At 40.5% G+C, this 17,543-nt stretch overlaps 1 protein-coding gene across 5 annotated transcripts in view; it reads left to right on the top strand.

Annotated features, from left to right (window-relative positions):
- The first annotated feature begins 1,983 nt into the window (after positions 1-1,983).
- The window catches only part of MEF2C (myocyte enhancer factor 2C), a 169,167-nt gene continuing 153,607 nt past the window's right edge, over positions 1,984-17,543 (top strand). Inside the window, exon 1 of one of the 5 annotated variants that reach the window (XM_075541263.1) lies at positions 1,984-2,106. The gene's annotated coding sequence lies outside the window, so the exon portion shown is untranslated. Of the gene's footprint in view, positions 2,107-2,152; positions 2,289-2,961; positions 3,654-17,543 lie in introns of those variants that run through there. The other 4 variants (XM_075541264.1, XM_075541267.1, XM_075541262.1 and 1 more) reach the window with 4 other exon arrangements.

Raw genomic sequence — 17,543 nt, 5'->3', positions numbered from 1 at the left:
CATAAACTTACGCTCCTACACTAAACTCACTGCCACTGAGGCAATTCCAACCAGAAATGACTCTACAGCACACAGTAAAATTGCATCCTGTGAATTTCTGAAGCTGTAAATCTTTACACGAGCAAAAAGCCCCATCTTTCTTCCACAGGAAAGATGGTGATTTCCAACTGCTTCCCTTGCCATGAGGCACCCACATGTAACCTACCCTGCCATGAATGCTCCCTATACATTAGTTAGGCACAAATCTTAAAGCAGGTCTAATACTCACCCCAGGCTTTTCCCAGTACCATGAGCTAACCGAGCCATGTGCCACGAGATGTCAACGGTAAGGATGACTTTGTTTGGTTTGGTTTGGTTTAAAAAAAGACCATAGGTATTATAAAAATTCAAAGTATACTCTAGTTAAACCACTTTGTGGAATACTCATAAATAATTTTAAATCTCAGGTGACTTGCTATTGTATATTTCTGAGCAACCTCTTCTGTTCTGCTTCAACTACAAAGGCTCTTGGGAAGGAAACTAATGTTAATATTAACTTAGGTCACACATAATTAAGAAGCTAAATCTGCTTAGAGGGAAATCTTATATTCTTAAAGATTAACTGTGATATAATCCAGAGCCAAATTATTTTTTAAATTACCTAGAGTTTAGGGTTAGACACACTTTTGAATGCTTGCACTGTTTCTGGAACATCAGTTTTTATAATGTTTATTACTAAAGGTAACTTCAAATGTAAAAAGGTAAAGAAAAATAGTTATAAAGGAAAGCAAATCTGAGACAGAACTGAACTGTGATAAAGTCCCTCAATACTGCATTAAAAAATTGCATGGTTTGAAGACATGTCTTGGTCATGTCTATTTGCTCATATAAAATAGGCTGTTGTAATGTAATGTTCATTCCATTGATTTTGTGCATTATCACAATAAACTCAGATGGCCCTGCTCATGGTTTGCTTTGTCCAGGCTTTTGTGAACACTGGAATAACCGCCTTAATTCCGTGACTACCACTATATGTAGACATTATTTTAGGAGTAAACATATTTTTGTGCTGTTATCGTTGCATTGTTTTTTGTTTGTTTGTTTTTTACTTTGTTTCAGTTTCCCTTACAAGTTGTACCTTGAATGAAGACCTGCTATAAGTTATCTCTGCTATACTAAAATGAATTCCTTGTAGCAGGATGGAAAATAAGACAAAAAATTATACCGAAGACACTAATAAGCAAGAAATAATTGTACTTCTGATGGCTTGTTGCTTTGCACCAGTTTGCCAGGCTTTCTGACAATGAAAGCAAAGCAACTCTCTTAGCGCGCTTAGAGTCACAGTGGTGAGGCGAGAAGCCTGAATTCAGATCTCTTGTACTTCCTGTAAAACCCAGCTCTCCCTTTCAGTTGGGATGGTGCCTGACCGTGGAGGCCACTCTTCGGAACCTACGCCTATCCAATGGCCTCCACAAGGAAGCAGAAGGCTTCTCCACCACACTGCCCTCACGCACTAAAATAGCACTCTGGAAGCACACTGCTGAACTGAACAGGAAATGCACCCAGTCATTGGGTTAAATACACAGTGCTGAAAGGAATTTTTTTTAATGAGGAGGTATCTTTAATTAGCTCGATATTTAAGTTTTACTCCTATTGTCTACTCTTGAAGTTTCCCTTCTTCCTTATACATCAAAGAAAACCGACTTAAATGTTTCTATCATATATAGTGCTCCTTCCTGGCTTTCAATCTTGCCTTCTGAGGATTTGGACCCTGGGTGATATATTTTATCTCTGGCTGTATTGGCAATGGTGAAGATGACTAGGGAGGAGAAATGCCCAATCGCTGGTTGCCTTTGCTAAATATAGAATATTATTACATTTTTTTGTTAAGGAAACGTGTTTGCTTAAACCTTAACCTAAGTATTCTTCCTTATCATTCTCGATTACTGCTTCCTGTGAAAGCTGAAACTCCTCAGGGTAAGTGAAGTCATCAGGGCTCCAGACAGGGAAGCCTAATGCATTTGGGAAGCTGGTTTGGTTTACATGCTAATGACCTGGATAAAGTCCAGTTAGGTGTGGAAGAGATAGAGTTAAGCGGCGGACATCTCCGAGGAAGCTGCCGCCTCGGTACGTGTTTCCAAACTGGTGAGAAAGTTCGTGGCCCCGTGATAAACTGGAGATTTCAAATACGAGCGGCTTCTGATTCTTGTGTTCACAACTAAAAATTTCGGCTCTCGGGGCTGAGAATCACGGATGCTGGGCGGGCAGGGCTCGGGTCCTGCAGACATCCAGGACCGTGGCTTTTACGCGTGAGTAACCGGAGCGCAAACCCCGGTGGCGGAATGAAGTGGTGAGCGCATTTCCAAAGGGGGGCAAAAGCCACAAGAAAACGATTAGGGTCGCACTCCCATTGGTCAAGGGAGAGCTCTCCACTTTGGAAGGACTTTGCTGCTGGCGGCGGCTCGCAGGGGTCCCCCGGGAGCGGAGCCGGCGCGTCGGGGCTGGAGGCTCGGTTCCCTCCGAGCGTCCCCGGCGGCGGAGGCGCGGGGAGGGAAGCAGGAACCCGCAGCTCGCCGTGTTGTCTTCATTTCGTGCAATAAAGAATTGTCATTAGGTTTGCGTATGGCATGTGCCATTACCCCACCGTAAAACTAAAATTAGCAAAATGTCAGGAATGGAAAGATTGATTCACCAAGATGCAATTATCATTTAAAAGTGCTTGATTGAGGTACTGATGTTCAGTGATTTATTCTGCATACCATATACATAATTAAAGTAGTGTAGTGGAGTAATTTATCAATCTAGTTGAGACTGGAGGGTTGAGGAGGGAGCTGCTGTATGTTTGTTTTATTAAAATGCTCGGCGATCAAGTCCCGCCCCCCTCTTGCCAGAGTGAAACTGATGATTTCCCCAGCTCGGCTCGGAGCGAGGAGAGTCAGCGGATGGGGATCGTGCGGGCGCCGCTGCGCGAGGAGCAGGCAAGGGCCAAATAAAGCAAAGGGGAAGAAAGAAAGAGGCACTTCATCACTGAGAACCCCGGTCCGGCCCAGTGCGCACCCTTTTCTTGCCACCCTCCCCTGCCAGCCTTCTGCCGTCGTCCTCCCCCACCCAGCCCACCTCCGCCTTTTCCGAGCGAGCTTTCCGAGGAGGCGAGCTGCTCTCCTTTCCCCATTCGTCCTCGGTCACTTCCTTCCTGGACACGCAGTTTTCAGGACCCGTCTGGTTACTTTTAATCCCGCCGGCCAGCCGCCCAGAGCCACTTTCTCCTCCTCCTCCTTCCTCTCCTCCTCGCGGTCCTCCCCCTCCTCTTCCCGCTCCTCCTCCTCCAACCGGCCTTGGCGCGCGCACGCGAATGCGCGGGCTTGCGCACGCGCCCCCCCCCCTCCTTCCGCGCGCGCTCACACGGGCCCCAGCTCTCTGCTCGCGGAGCTCGCTGTGCTCGCAGTCACAGCCACTGGAGCACACGCGTACACCCAGACGTCTCCGGGCTGCTATTGGATTGACTTTGAAGGTTCTGTGTGGGTCGCCGTGCTGCGTGTTCGACCCAAGTGGAGAAGCGCTTCAAGGCTGGACGAAGTAAAGATTATTATTGTTTGTTTTGTTTTTTTCCTCTCTCCCTTTCTCTCTTAAGAAAGGAGAATCCCAAGGACTAATCGGATCGGGTCTTCCTTCATGTAAGTACCTCTGACATGTCTCAAGGAAATAGACATTGCCTGCGTATTGTCCCCGGAATCTGCGTTATCCTATTCCAGGGCACTGGGTCTACCCCTGTGCCTTTTCGGGAGGCTGAAGTTGAGGTTTGTTGTGTGTTCTTTTCATTAGATTCCATGATTTTTCTCGTCTGTTGCTAAAAGTAACTTTTTAGCTAGTCGCATCCGTTTGCCATCGGCGATGGAAATCACTCCTGACGCGTTCCTGTCACACCAGTGTGGTTAAAGTTTCATGAAGTTAGTTCACGTCATTAGCGTGTTTGATATGGTGGCGCGTGTGGAGCCTGGTGGGTTTTAATATTTCACAGACTGTTCTGTGACCTTGAAGCACAAGCTGCAAGATGTAGCAGTTAGTTCCCTGTGGAAAGATGCTGCCACGAGTCGCCTCGAAGTGTCTGATTTGCCCTGGGTTGTGCTCCTGAGACACTAATACTTGGGATTAGTTAGGAGCGCAAGCATGCATGGCTCTCTGTCAGAGGACACCTTTGTGCATCTCCTACCCTCACCGATGCGCTGGTGCGATAGAGGGTTTCTTCACCCGAGTGGAAAAAATCCTTCAGGCTGTAATCTATGCATTTCACAATCGGTATTGGGATTTCAGCATATACATTCTTGTTTAGGTCAGGTCAGCTTGCATACCTGTCTAAAAATAAAGCTAAACCACTGGAATTGCCTTCTGTTTGGACTTTGGAAGAAAGTTATCAAACTCAGTGATAAAGTTTGACACAAAGGAAGCATATGGGAGCATGCAGTGGTACATTGCTTGGGGTTAAATTGTAGGAACACATTTGCACTAGTCCCAGCAGTACCTCCTTTCCAAAAGATGGCGAATGAGGCTTAAAGGGAATCTTATATGTGAATTATGTTTAACAATTCTAGGTCTGGTAATTACCATTCTTTGGGAGAATTCTTTCTGTTCTTTTTTTTTAGGCTGTGTGGATATATATATATATATATATATATATATATATATATATATATATAATGCCTTTATATGTAAACGCTGACAGTATAATAAGTAAAAGCAGGCGCTCTGCCAGTTCTTCAGCCAGTCCTGGTCCTCAGTGGAGATTACTGTGACACAAAGTGCATCGTGCAATTGTGCATCTGATACCAACTCCACTAGTAACTGTTTTATGAATTGCTTAGTGACTGCATATGTTTAAGTGCTATAAAGGACACTCCGGCCACTTTATTGTGCCAACCCGGGAAAAAGAGGGGTGGGGTGGGGGGAAGTGGGCAGCCTCCTTCTCACTGGCACCTTGCAATGGAATTACGGCTGCAGAGTAAAAATGTTTATGTGGATGGAGCGTAATAACTCCACTCCCTAGAGTCCTGGAAGGACATGGAAAAATGACCACCTGTGAACCCCATTTAACCTTCATACTGCACACTAATTTTAGCTTTGAATTGATCACTAGTCTCCGGGTTGAAATGACTGTGCTTTAAGTTTTACAACAACGCCAGAGATGGTTAGTCTTTGGAAGTTCTCAGTGTGCAACAGCAGGGCAGAAGCCATCGTTTTGTGTTTTCATCAGAAAGAATGCAGCCTGTGAACCTGATTACTGTCTTATGGGGTGTGCGTGAAATTCATTATTCGCCTAAAAAGAAGTGATTCTGAAAGAAGTGGATTCAGAACTTGACATAAAATGACATCTCCCAATCTAGCATGCTATCTCAAAGGGAAACGCCATTTAAATCAAATACTTTTAGACTATTTGTAGGAAGTACCTGTACTCTAATAATGTAGGAGCCACATATTTGTCTAGTGGCTCAATTCTGAAAGTTTCCTTTGAAGTATACTTTCTTGTAACATTTGTTAAAAACATGGCCACCCGGTCAAGTTTAAGAAATAATAGTTCACGGTTCTCTTTACTTCAAGTTTTTTTTCATCAAACTTTATGAAAACCCATTATTTTTACGAATGTAACTCACACAGCTCTGCAGTATTTGTGGCATGTGTTCCAGAGTTCTTACAAAGACATTATTTTCCTTCATTCATTACACTATTTACATTCTTGATTGCTGTGACTGTGGAATATATTGAAAGATAATAAGTAAGCTTGTAGTAAATACTCACTTGTTCCTTGGGTTTAAATTAAAAAGTGAGCACTCTATAAGGAAAAAAACAACCTTTGCTGAGCTGTTCACAGTGTAAAGTCTGTGATCGCAATGAGTAACTTTCGAGAGTAGAAACCCATTGACATTAAAAAACGACATGAAAGTTAAACAACCCATACTTGCTGTACCTTGCCTCTTTCCTTCTTATAAACGTGTCATTCTGCAACTTTTGAGGGAAATGGCTGGTTCTAATGGAGAAAATGGTTCTAATGATTCCAAATGAAATCCTGAAAAAGGACCGTGTTTTTCATTTTTCAGGTTTCCTTGGCCTTCACCTTACCAAGTTAATAAAGTGCATGGATACCCTATCTAGCCAGTTAATAAGTTGTTGTATCTAAATTTCCTTTATAAAGAACCAAAGTAAATAATTCCGGGGTGTCGGTTAGCATTATCTGTTTAAGCTTTCTTCTGTTTCTGGTAGTGTATTTTGTGGTTTGATTTCCCAACTCTATGTGTGGTACATTTGGAGTCTATGAAATCTCAGAAGGTGACAAAAATGGGGAAATATCTGTGCAGCAATACTCCGGCTGGTCGTGACGAAGAAAGAGTTCAGAAACAGAGAGCACTGGCATTTGGGACACTCTTCCCAGCAGCATGGCAGGACTTAAATGGGCACCGGAAGGGTCGCAGAGTAGACTTTATCAAGTTATTAGTAAAGTTCAACTGTTTTTCAAAGGCACATCGCCCGAGAAAATACCACACAAATTACCATGTGAAACTTAGAAGAAGGCATACATGAATTTTGCCAAGACAGTGATTGCTTACAGACAGGGAGAAGATTTACCCACTGATGTTTTACAGCAGGCTGCGTAGGGCAGGACAGGAGATTAAGATCCTTGCCCTCAGCTCTGTACCTTAATCTTAGGAGCGCGTGGACTGACCTGCACTCAGTAAATCTTGCCTGCTCACTGAGACCTGTCATCTTTAGGAAATCAAACCAGATTACAGAGGCAATTCACAAAACCAGGAGCAACCACAGAGTCTGCGCCTTACAAAAGGTGGAGTAGGCACTTCACATGTTATTTTGATAGGTCAGTGATAAAAGCTGATTGCTAAGGAATGGCAAGACACTCCAATTTTAAATGATTGCTAGATAAGTGTGCCACGGCCCTGTTGCTTCAGCATTATGAAGAGTCATTCAACAGTGGAAAACTCGATTTTCGAATGACAGGCTTTCAATAGTGTAGTGACAGCAAACATGTTCTTTTTATATATGTCTTTGTTGCTTATAGTTTAAGCCCCATCACGTCTGTGTGAACAGTTATCAAGGGCTGGTGGCTTACGTGAAGCAGTTCATGTGAGACTTAAGTGCATTAGCCATTCTCAGAAGCATTGTAAAGAGAACTGAAAACAGAATTGGCAAAAAATGAAACATACGGACTCATGGTATGGAGGAATTGAGCAGAAAATGCACACTGGTCAATATTCATTATGCTGTTCTGTTACTCTATAGCTTCCGCATAAAACGTGTAACTGTATATGAAGCCACACGTCTACAATGTATCTTTGAATAGGTGTTTATTGGTCAAATGATTTACAATTGACAATGCTATCAGTGATCATCCTTCACAACAACATGTGATGTTCCGAGAGTTTGTTTCCGAGAATGAAGTTTGGTTTGCATAATAACGTTTGGAGGACCCCAACTTTTTACACTTTCAACTCTACAGCAATTTCTTGCTTCTAAAATTGAAGTCCTTTTTTACCCAACTGATGCCTCCTAGTGTTTCACACAGTAAAACACGAATGAGTCACCCGCGAATGTAAACATCGCATTTTCATTGCCTGCATCTTTCTGTGATACATAAAATTAATATTTATGTATTTAATTTTCTATGCCTTATTATAATAAGAGGGAATTTTAGTGAATGAGATATTTCACTTAAGTGGGTTGGTGACACACAATTGCAGGCTTTCTTTGACCATGATAACAGTCTTACTAAGTTTTAATAAGTTTATTACCTTCGGTTCCAGTTTATATAATCACTCTGTATTCAGTTTCATCCCAAGTAAAAAGCATGGGCAGAATAGCAGTAGGCCTGAAAATCATATAGCTTGAGTTCATCAGAACCTCTGATGAACAAATTACAAAAGGACTGGCCATCTCATTTAAACAAATCTTAAACAATAGGTACTTTTTATTTGGCTACTCGTCTTTACACCCGCACATTTTTATGTAAAGAGGAATAGAGACGAAGGGGGCTGGAGAATAAAGAGCAAAGACACATGCACTTATTCCCACAGAGCTGAAGCATATATCCCTCTATTGGAAATTAACCGAAGTAGGAAAGAAAAAGGGGGGACCCTCCTGCCATGGTATATGAGATTCTATATAATGGAAGGGAGACTTGTTGGAACATCATTTCTCTTGACCAGGAGGTTGCTTTCATGAGGTGAAAATTGTGGACCATCTATTAGGTGAGTTTTCTGCCATTGAGATGAAAATGAACTTGCAATATTTCTGCACTTCTGTGATTTCAAGCAGCTTTCTGATTCTGTGAAGGTGCATACTTTAGTTTCTGGCCATTTTTTTCCTTGAAATACTTGTCAGTACTTAGAAGAGGATGAGAGAATCCCTCTGACGAATCTCAGATTTGTAGGATGCACTGAGAAACCTATAGCACTTAGGGACTTCTTCATGAGTTGCCAGACAACACACATGCCCAAACGGCCACGGATTTCTTCTACTTAGAAGGGTCTGAAAGACCAAACATAGATTCTGGACTGTACTTAGTTCACTTCCATTGCCCATAGATGGGTCATTTGCTTCTCCTGATTTAAAATGTATAATGTAGTAATAATATCGGACCATGGTTTAAGATTTCCTGATTTGTCAGTAGTACGAAGAATGTGAGGGGGTGGGTTCCTTTTGTTCGAGGAAGCAAGCCTGTAGGAAGGGGTAGACCTTTCCCACAAGAACTGCATCTCTTCCCTTGGAGAGTTGAAGCGAATAGGCAGCGTGCGAGCGAAGAGCAGCCTGAGGAAGAAAATAATCTGTAATGATGCACTGTGATAACTGAGCGGAGTACACTGTCAGGCTTCCTAAAAGCGGCGTTTGTTGATAACCTGTCTGAGACTGACTGTTCAAAAAGATCTGGAAGTTTGGCGATTTTATTATTATTTCATATCCATGTACACAATCACTGTGAAGAGCTCTAGAATAGTTTCTGCCTCGCTCAAAACAGGAACTCTGCAGAAAGTATCCTATTGTGCAGACAGCATGAAAGCATGGAGAAATAATGGAAGCCAGAAACGCCCCTTCTCTCCCAATCCAGTAAGAATCCATGGATGCGCTGTGTTGTACAAGGAAAAATTGTCCAAGAGTGTTTTCTGACAATACTACTGTGAAACACAATATTATGGAAAAAATAACCCAGAATACTGTGGTTACCTCCTACTTCCTTGATACTATTTTAACTACAAAAAGAAAAATATGATTATTAGGATTGGAAATGATAAATCTTTTGGTCTCAGGTGATGGCAGGTTGCTATGGAAAGCATTTGCTTTTCCTCAACTTAAGCTATTTGTTGCCCATTGTCCATCTCTTGCCCAAGTTATGACTCTTTTTATTTTTTAAATTTAACTGATGTAAACAAAGTTCAGAGTAGATACACAAAGGATCTTTATCTGTGGGGGGGGTGGCGGCGGGGGTGGGGAGGATGGGGAAGAGGCATTATCAAGAAAATTGACAACATTATAACCAATAAAAACAGTAAACCTATTACGGGCATATTTAACAGGAATCATTACTCTTTAATAATGCAAATGTTATAGAGAGTTTATTAATTCTTAATGCTGCGGATTTGAAATGAATGGGCCATGTTGTTCACGATGCAAGTGCTTTCGATTCATGTGCAATGACACTGCAAGTCTTTCCAGCAACGACCTTAATAAAGTACCTTCAACTTGTAACTTTGAAGTAGTCTCTGGTGAGAACTTGCTTTTTCCAAATAACATCCTGAGCAGGGTCTGGTTTTCCTCTTGCTTCTTATTGTCATAGATAAGATGCACATGAAGAATTTATATGAGTTGTTTCAGATATTATGGATCACTGACATTCTAGATTTAAAAATGCTGCAAATATGGTCTCCTGACAGAATGTGAGGTGTTTAAAAAGCAAACCCCCAAAATCCTAATGATTACCCCTTTCTTTAAAAAACAACAAAAAACAAGCCTGTGATTCTTTTAGCAAGTTAGAATGATTGTCAGAGAACACATCCCTCCCAGACCCCACAGATAGGCAGCGTTGGCTTATTTATGTGCAAAATTGGGGAATACAGTCACTAATTCGCATAAGTGGGGACAGACAAGGAAATCAATCTACTTAATAGAGTAAACAGGATTTTTAACCTCCTAATTAATTGTTGACCCTGTGTAAGGTGTACAACCAAAGCTTATTATGGAAAGCTGATATTATTGTTTAATGTAACACGAGGGAGTGGGATTTCTTTAAAGCAATTTTGAAGATGTGATTATTTAGCAGAAAAATTCACTAGAGCATTTTATTTTTAGAAATCATGGTCACACAAGGAAGCCTTTATAGGACCGACTACCTAATTGCAGCCAAAGATCTCTTTAGTGAATGAACACACACACACACACACACACACACACACACAGAGCACACCTTTTAAGAATATAATGCCTCTATATATATATATATACATATTTTTAATTTTGCCACTTTTTATATCTGAACAGAACGTATGTGTCTAAGCAGATGTTTTAAGTTATGTTCTTCATGTGGGTGAGTCTGTAAATGTACCATTTAACTTAAATGGCTTTGTGGGAAGGTAGTTGAAGGTGTTTAAAAAGGAGGGTGGTGGTTGGGGGGTGGGGGTGGGATGCTTCCAGTTGCTATAGTTTCAGCTCTTTTCTTTTTAAAAAACAGTAATTACACTCAGGATAAAGAAAGAAAAATAAACTCCTTTAATTCTTTGTAACATGCACAGTTTCTGAGGTAGGGCTTCGTGTATTTTTATCTCTGCCTATGCAGGGCAGGTACTGGCAGCAGAGCCGCAGACACAGTGCACGGTGCCACATCATAAACTTCCCCTCTTCTGTCTCCGAGTGATTTCAGCCTTGAGTAATGTCCTGTCCCCGGCGTAGGCTAAGGAGCAGAGGGCCTTCTTCCTGGGCAAGAGCTTTGGGAACGGAAAAGCATCATGTTTCCCTACTTAAACTTGAACATTCACCCTCTTAAATCACTGAGGCATTAACTGCAAAAGGGGTTCCGTGCGTTTCCTTTTTGTACCCCTATAGCAGTTTTGAATGCATAAAACAATAGGTGTATGGTAGAAAATGAGACCTCTTTCCCAGCCCTCACCCCCAGCACATCCAGATCCAATCTGATTTTTCTGTTTTGCAGAAAAATATACAATGGTTTCTTTTCAGTGGCTCCTGTGCGCTATATCCCAGATATATTCTGTTCTTTTTTGTGATGCAAATTACTGTGGAGCATTTTGGGATTCTCTGGAAATAGTGTTCCACCACAGTATGTGGCACCACCATAGTTTTTATTGGTAAACACACACACACACACACACACTTTTAATGATTCTTGGCTCAAAATCCAGATTACAGAGAGGCAGTAGGGGCTTTAGCTCTTGGATTCAGTTTATGTTGTTTGTATGATAGGTGCAGTGCACGTACTGCATCTAGTACCATGCAAACTAAATCAGCTTACAAATATCTGCATGAATAATCCTTTAGAAACTTCTGACTAAAAACTTGTACTTTTCCTTGAAAAATAAAATTAACAAAGAATTGTGAAACCCAAGCTTTAATTACCAATTACATTTTCAGCTGTTACCAATGTGAATTTTAAAAATCCCCTTAAAAAAATCATTTCTAGCTGCCCAGGTTCCTTTCCATCTGTAGCAGAATTGTCATGTGTGTGAGGTGCCGTCAAACTATTGCCAGCACACCACTCTAAAATGAGCCCTCTCTTTCAGAAGTTAAATATGGGGCCTTAAGTTACAAAGGTGTTATTATGTAATAAATAGGTTTCAATTCCATTTTTAAGTGAAATTACAGATTTAACAGTATACGAACAGTGTGTAAGTGTTAGTTTATGCATTAAACTATGAAACCAGTGATTAATTACCTACTTAAAATTTACCGAATTAGATTACTAGTTAAACGCCATTTAATTTTCCCTTTAAAATGAATAAGAAAGATAATTTTCATTGCGCTTAAATACCAATCAGCTATTTCTCCTGGCTGCAAGTGGTTGCTCCTTAAGCGTGTCAAGAACACAGACGTAAAATGTCACAAGGAGCTCACATTGAGAATGTCATCACAAAGCGCAGTTCTGTTTGGAGTTGTGTGTGGGGACCAGGCACGTTTTTTCCAAGTCCTTTTTAAGGAAAGATAAAAAGAGGGAAACCTTTTCCATTCTTGCCTATGGTAATATAGATAAGATTATAAAAAAAGATTCAACAACTTTGTTTATTGCTTAAAAATTCGAATATTCAATTTTAAAGCTCAGATGAAGCTTTTACAACTAGACTTTTATTTAGGATATGGTACCAGCTTTTTCTTCGTGAAATTCCCCCCCCCCAAAAAAAATGGGATGATAATCTGAATCATCACCCCCTTCAGTAAATATTTGTGGACACATAGTAAAGTATTTATTGTTTATCATGAGTTCTCGATGGGAAAATTTGAACTGGAAAACACATTCTCTTGCTATTTAAATATCAGAAACCTAAACTTGAAAGCATGGGTCTATTAGAGGTTCCCATACTCAGCAGTATTGGGGGGGGGGGCAGAACTTTTAAGCTGCCTTCACTAGTGAATTCCCCATTACTTTTTTAAGATGCTGGATTACCATCCACATTTGAGAAGGCTCATTAAGTTATTGGGTGGTCTTTTGGTAAAGGTATTGTATTGTTGTCTAGAATTAGATTATTTCATGCCTCCTCTAGAATAGTTAACATTAAAAAATCTGTCCTGGATTATTTTTCTCAAATAAATGAAGGTTAACAAACCTAACTTAAAAAAGAAGATGTGTTTGCTAATGTCTGATATTTATTGAAAGCCTATTTAGAATAGGTTAGGTACATAATTTTGACTATGTATTTATTTCTTTTCATGTGTGGAGTTTTGCCCCTTTCCACAGACCAGAAAGAGATTTCCATGCTGACATTACTAGACTCACAAAGAGGGCCGAGGGTCACAAACTCGGGCCACACTGCTGGTTGTCCTGTGGCCCTTTGCTTGAGACTTGGCAGTGTCCCTTCCAAATGTGCTGATCTTGAGTGAGCCCTGTGCGTGTTGGGGGGTTTTCTTTTCTGTCTCTCATTGAATTACTTCAAAAGTCAAAGAATGATAGACTTCACTCCTTTTTTTCATCGATTTTTATTTCTGTACTTCTTCCTGTCTTAGCTTCCTTCTTGGTTCAAGCCATGTGGTATTGTGAGAGCATGTGCACTTTTGACTTCTTTTCACCGCACCTGTGAGGTCATAGCGTTGTTTCAGGTGTTAACTTCTTATCTTCTTACTTGATGTGGTTTATCAGACCCCAATGCCATGTCATCAAAGGGTGCCAGACAGTGATCTTGAAACAGTGAGAGCTACAGGGTTGTATCTTTGTAGGGACCCCTGCACCGATTTAGTCAGTAAATAATAGATCATGGCAAAAATGCACAGCATCAGGAAGCCTCAGGAAGTTGTACGGTTATTGCACAAATTGTGCCAAATTATGGTATTCATGATTTTTTCTGAAGTGTTAGGGCAAAACTTCCAAGAGAGTGTGTGGTGGGGGCCGGGTTATAGACAAAATAGCTAGCAGACCAGCAGACAGATGCATGGAGGAAGAGCAGAGAGAGAAAGAGACAAAAAGCTTGGGAGAATAAGGGTGAATGCAAACAAAAGATCGAATTCAGCAGAATGTATGAAGATGCTCCTGGCACACTTCATGAAGTTCCCACGATTAGGAACAGGGGTTCTATTAGACTGACCCATGAGTGACAGAGTGGAAGGACTAAAATAATTCCATTTTCTGGTCAGTTATTTCAGGTAGGCCTCAGTGTTTATTTCATCATCTGTAAAATGGGAATAATGATAATAGCACCCATCTCTTAGTGATATTAAGGATTAATCAAGATAATACAGAGAAAAGTTAGCACAGGGAGGGTACATTGTAACTTATTTAAACACTGTACCATAAGGTCCCAATGAGTCCAGTAGACATTGACTGTACAGTAACTAACAACATATTACATTTTATTCATTTTATCATCCTGCTAAGATCATTTCTAAATATGTTTTCAGGGATTATTTTGGATTCTTTTTATGTTGTTTTTAAATAATCTTTTCAATCCATTAATGGGTTTATTAGAGGACAAGTCTTTAATTCTGATTCTATAAGTTAGGTCATTTCTAATGATTGGGAAGTACAAAATAATTCTCTAAGATAAGAAAATCAAAATGTCTCAGAGATTAGCTATTACCAAGTAAATGGCGCTAAAGAAACAAAATAGTTTCATCTCTGAGTTTATTTATAAATAGTCATTTATTCAAAGTTTTGAGTTCTAATGTATTCATGCTTAATTTTAGGCTCAGTGTAGAGGAAACAGTTGGTGAACCTAGAACTATTAGTGGTTTTAAAAAGTGAAGCAGCTTCACCTCAAATTCTAGAGCCATTGTTGGCATTTTTACCATTAGTTTGATGCACTTTTGAAAGATAACATTAGTATTTCTAGATTATTTTCTTAATGTATATTTTCTTCATATTTGAAGGTAGAATTAATTTATGAAGCAGACATATCATTTTACTAATATCTACATACTTCAGAGTTGTTCTTTTGCCTAGTAGATTTTTCCATAGCTATTTACTGAATGAGTGAGTTGGGTGTACTTGTAGAGATAAACTGCATTCTTATTTGTGTTTGCAGTGTGCCATATTTAAGTTAAGTAAATGACACACCTACCGTCTTGTTTTATTTCCCAATTTTGCAAGTGTGTTCATTCTAATTGCAATCTATCAACTTTGATACGATAAACAGATCCGTTTATCTTGCTTTGGGGATTTTTCTTTGTGTCATAATATATACAAAATAGCATTTGAACATGCAGAATTTTGCCTGAGAGTCTCACCTTGTAGTACTGCAGTTAGGCAACTTAGCTAAGCTGTGGATGAAAATGAGGATATTTCAGGTCTCAGACCCTGCTCACCACCTTTTGTTGTTGGTGTTCGACATTTTTAATCACTTAATTTCTCCAGGAACTTCTGTTTTACAAGACTAGTAATGTCAGTAGGGACTTGGAGTTTATGTAACCAGGGGAGTTGCAACCACTTGGAATTATTCTCACGCTATTGAATAATGCCCCTCTGGTGTGCACCTTGCATTTCAGCTTTCTTTTCTAATCCTGTTTTAATGCCTGGCTAAAGAGTACTCAGCACAAGCAACCCTGACAGAGTGGAGGAACTTCCCTGCAGTAAAACGGCACGGACTGCTCCCCACACTGCAATCAAGGAGGCCTCTAAAAGCTTTCGTCTAAAAATAATAATAATAATAATAAATCTGCATGAAGATGATGGAGCCCCCTCTAGGGCACATGGGCTTAGAGAATTCTTCCCATCTGCAACCCCCTCCCCCTACTTAGTAGCCCTTTCCAGGGTTATGATTACTGGAAAATGGCTGTTAATCACCAGGAGCATTTTTTGTTGTTGACTGCAGCTGCTTCAGTCAGACTACTAATCTATTACAACTTTGTCTCCAGTTTAAAATTTGCATTGTATACTGTATAGAATAAATTTCATTGTAATCAGAGCATCTGAGAGAACTTCCTGATATAATTTATAGAAGCACATTTGTTTTTATGTATGGACCTTTGCAATGCTATTGAGCCAACTGGTAAAACAATACTGGGGCTGATCAGCATAATATAAAGTATCGTACCACTACGAAGCGCAAGTAACATTCACAGCAGCGCATTTGCAGAAGCTTTGAATTGTGGCATATTTAGCACTTGACAGTGTAATGCCCACATCATTCAGAACATAACCCAGAGATTTAAATTTTGACTTGAACCTGAAGCATTTTGTAGACGTTTGACATTCTCGTAGCAGACGGTGGTGGAGTGGTTTGGCTTCTTTTTCTGCCCTAATACTTATTATTGCATTTGCTGTAATCTGATGAAATCATCCAAAACCTGAGTCAATCTTTAGTGTTAGTGCTGAGAGAAGACAAAACAGTTCTAATTTTCAAAGGACTCTTTTCAAACACATTCTTACATGCAAAATTGACAGGCTACAAGAGGTGGTTGGATGAAGTTCCTCATGTTGGAAAGATGTTTCAATTAAAGTTAAGCGCTTTCTCTTCCAGGTCTTTTTTTTCCTCTATTTTTAATTTGCTGTGCCAAGGTATCCATGTGCGTTTTTTCCACTGTCATCTGGCTCATTCCCAGCAGATGCACACAATCTGTTCTGCTGTCACTAACAGGGTTCGGTTTATGAAAAGAATGTGTCAGAACATGCCACTATAGTCACTTTTACAGGTTTTTTTTAAGAGAGTAACTGAGAATATATGCATTGCCCTAGTTTTATTGGACTCAACCCTTAAGAGATTTCTAAGAAAAGTTTTATAATATTCATAGACCAAAAGTCTTCTTCCAAACATAGTTAATCAAATGTTTACTTTTGACAAATGTGATTTTTCAAAGCCTTATAAACATTTTTAATGATAAAGAAAATACACGGGCTTTAGATTTCAGAGCAGACTTGTACGGTGATGCTCGTTGCTGTCTAGTTGGCCCCTACGCAGAGTGGCCCTATGAGCCATGGAACAGAACACGGCTGGTCCTGTGCCAGCCTCACAATCGTTGTGGTGTCTGAGCCGCCATTGCAGCCACCGTGTCAGTACACGGCCAGGGTCATCCTCTTCGTCACCGACCCTTTGCGGAGCATGCTGTGCTCTCCCAGGCTCTGAGGGCATGGCCAAAGAACAGGAGAGAACGACGGCTTGCCGTCCACACGTAGGAGGAGCATTGTGGCTGTACTGGCGTCAAAGTACATTTGCTGCTACTTCCGGCAGTGCTCTCGTTACTCTCCGCAGCGCCAACCACGATCCTCAGGCATCACTTCTTCTCTGGGCTTCCGTAGTCTTTGTCCAACGTGCCAGGCTCGGGAGACTTTAGAAAGTGTGACATCTTTGCTCTCTAATACTTGAAGTAGTACTTTTCCAGCAGATTTCCCCAGTGCAGTGTGTCGTTTTAATCTCTTGGCTGCTGCTTCCGGGAGCATTGATTATGGATCCGAGTGAAATGAAATCATTTTGACAACTTCAGTCTTTTCTCCATTTATCATGATATGTTTCCTGGTCGAGTAGGAATGTTTAAAACAAACTGAAGTTTCTTCCAATACATTTCATCAGATTTTTCTATCATGAAATACTCTGTATAATCACGAGATACATAATTGGTGGTGGTGGGTACCAGTGAGTTGATTTTCTGCTCATAGGGTGTCCATGGGACAGAGTAGAACTGGTCTGCAGGGTGTTCTTTAAGGTAGCAGGTCCTTCTCCCAAGGGGATGCTGGGTGGGTTTCAGTTAGCAGTCGAGTATTTAACCAGTGGGCCACCAGGACTCCTTAAGATACATACTCTTCTTATTATCTGTATTTTGTTTTAAAAAGTGGTTTTAGGTATAACCATATAACCTAACAATATTGTTATCCTTAGGTCTTTGATATCATTGAGTTAAACAAATCATAGCTGAACTATGAA

The sequence above is a fragment of the Tenrec ecaudatus genome, chromosome 2, assembly GCF_050624435.1.
Source record: "Tenrec ecaudatus isolate mTenEca1 chromosome 2, mTenEca1.hap1, whole genome shotgun sequence".
In the NCBI taxonomy this organism is placed as follows: Eukaryota; Metazoa; Chordata; class Mammalia; order Afrosoricida; family Tenrecidae; genus Tenrec; species Tenrec ecaudatus.
The sequence above is the reverse complement of the archived record's forward strand: the minus strand, read 5'-3'. Positions and strand labels throughout refer to the sequence as shown.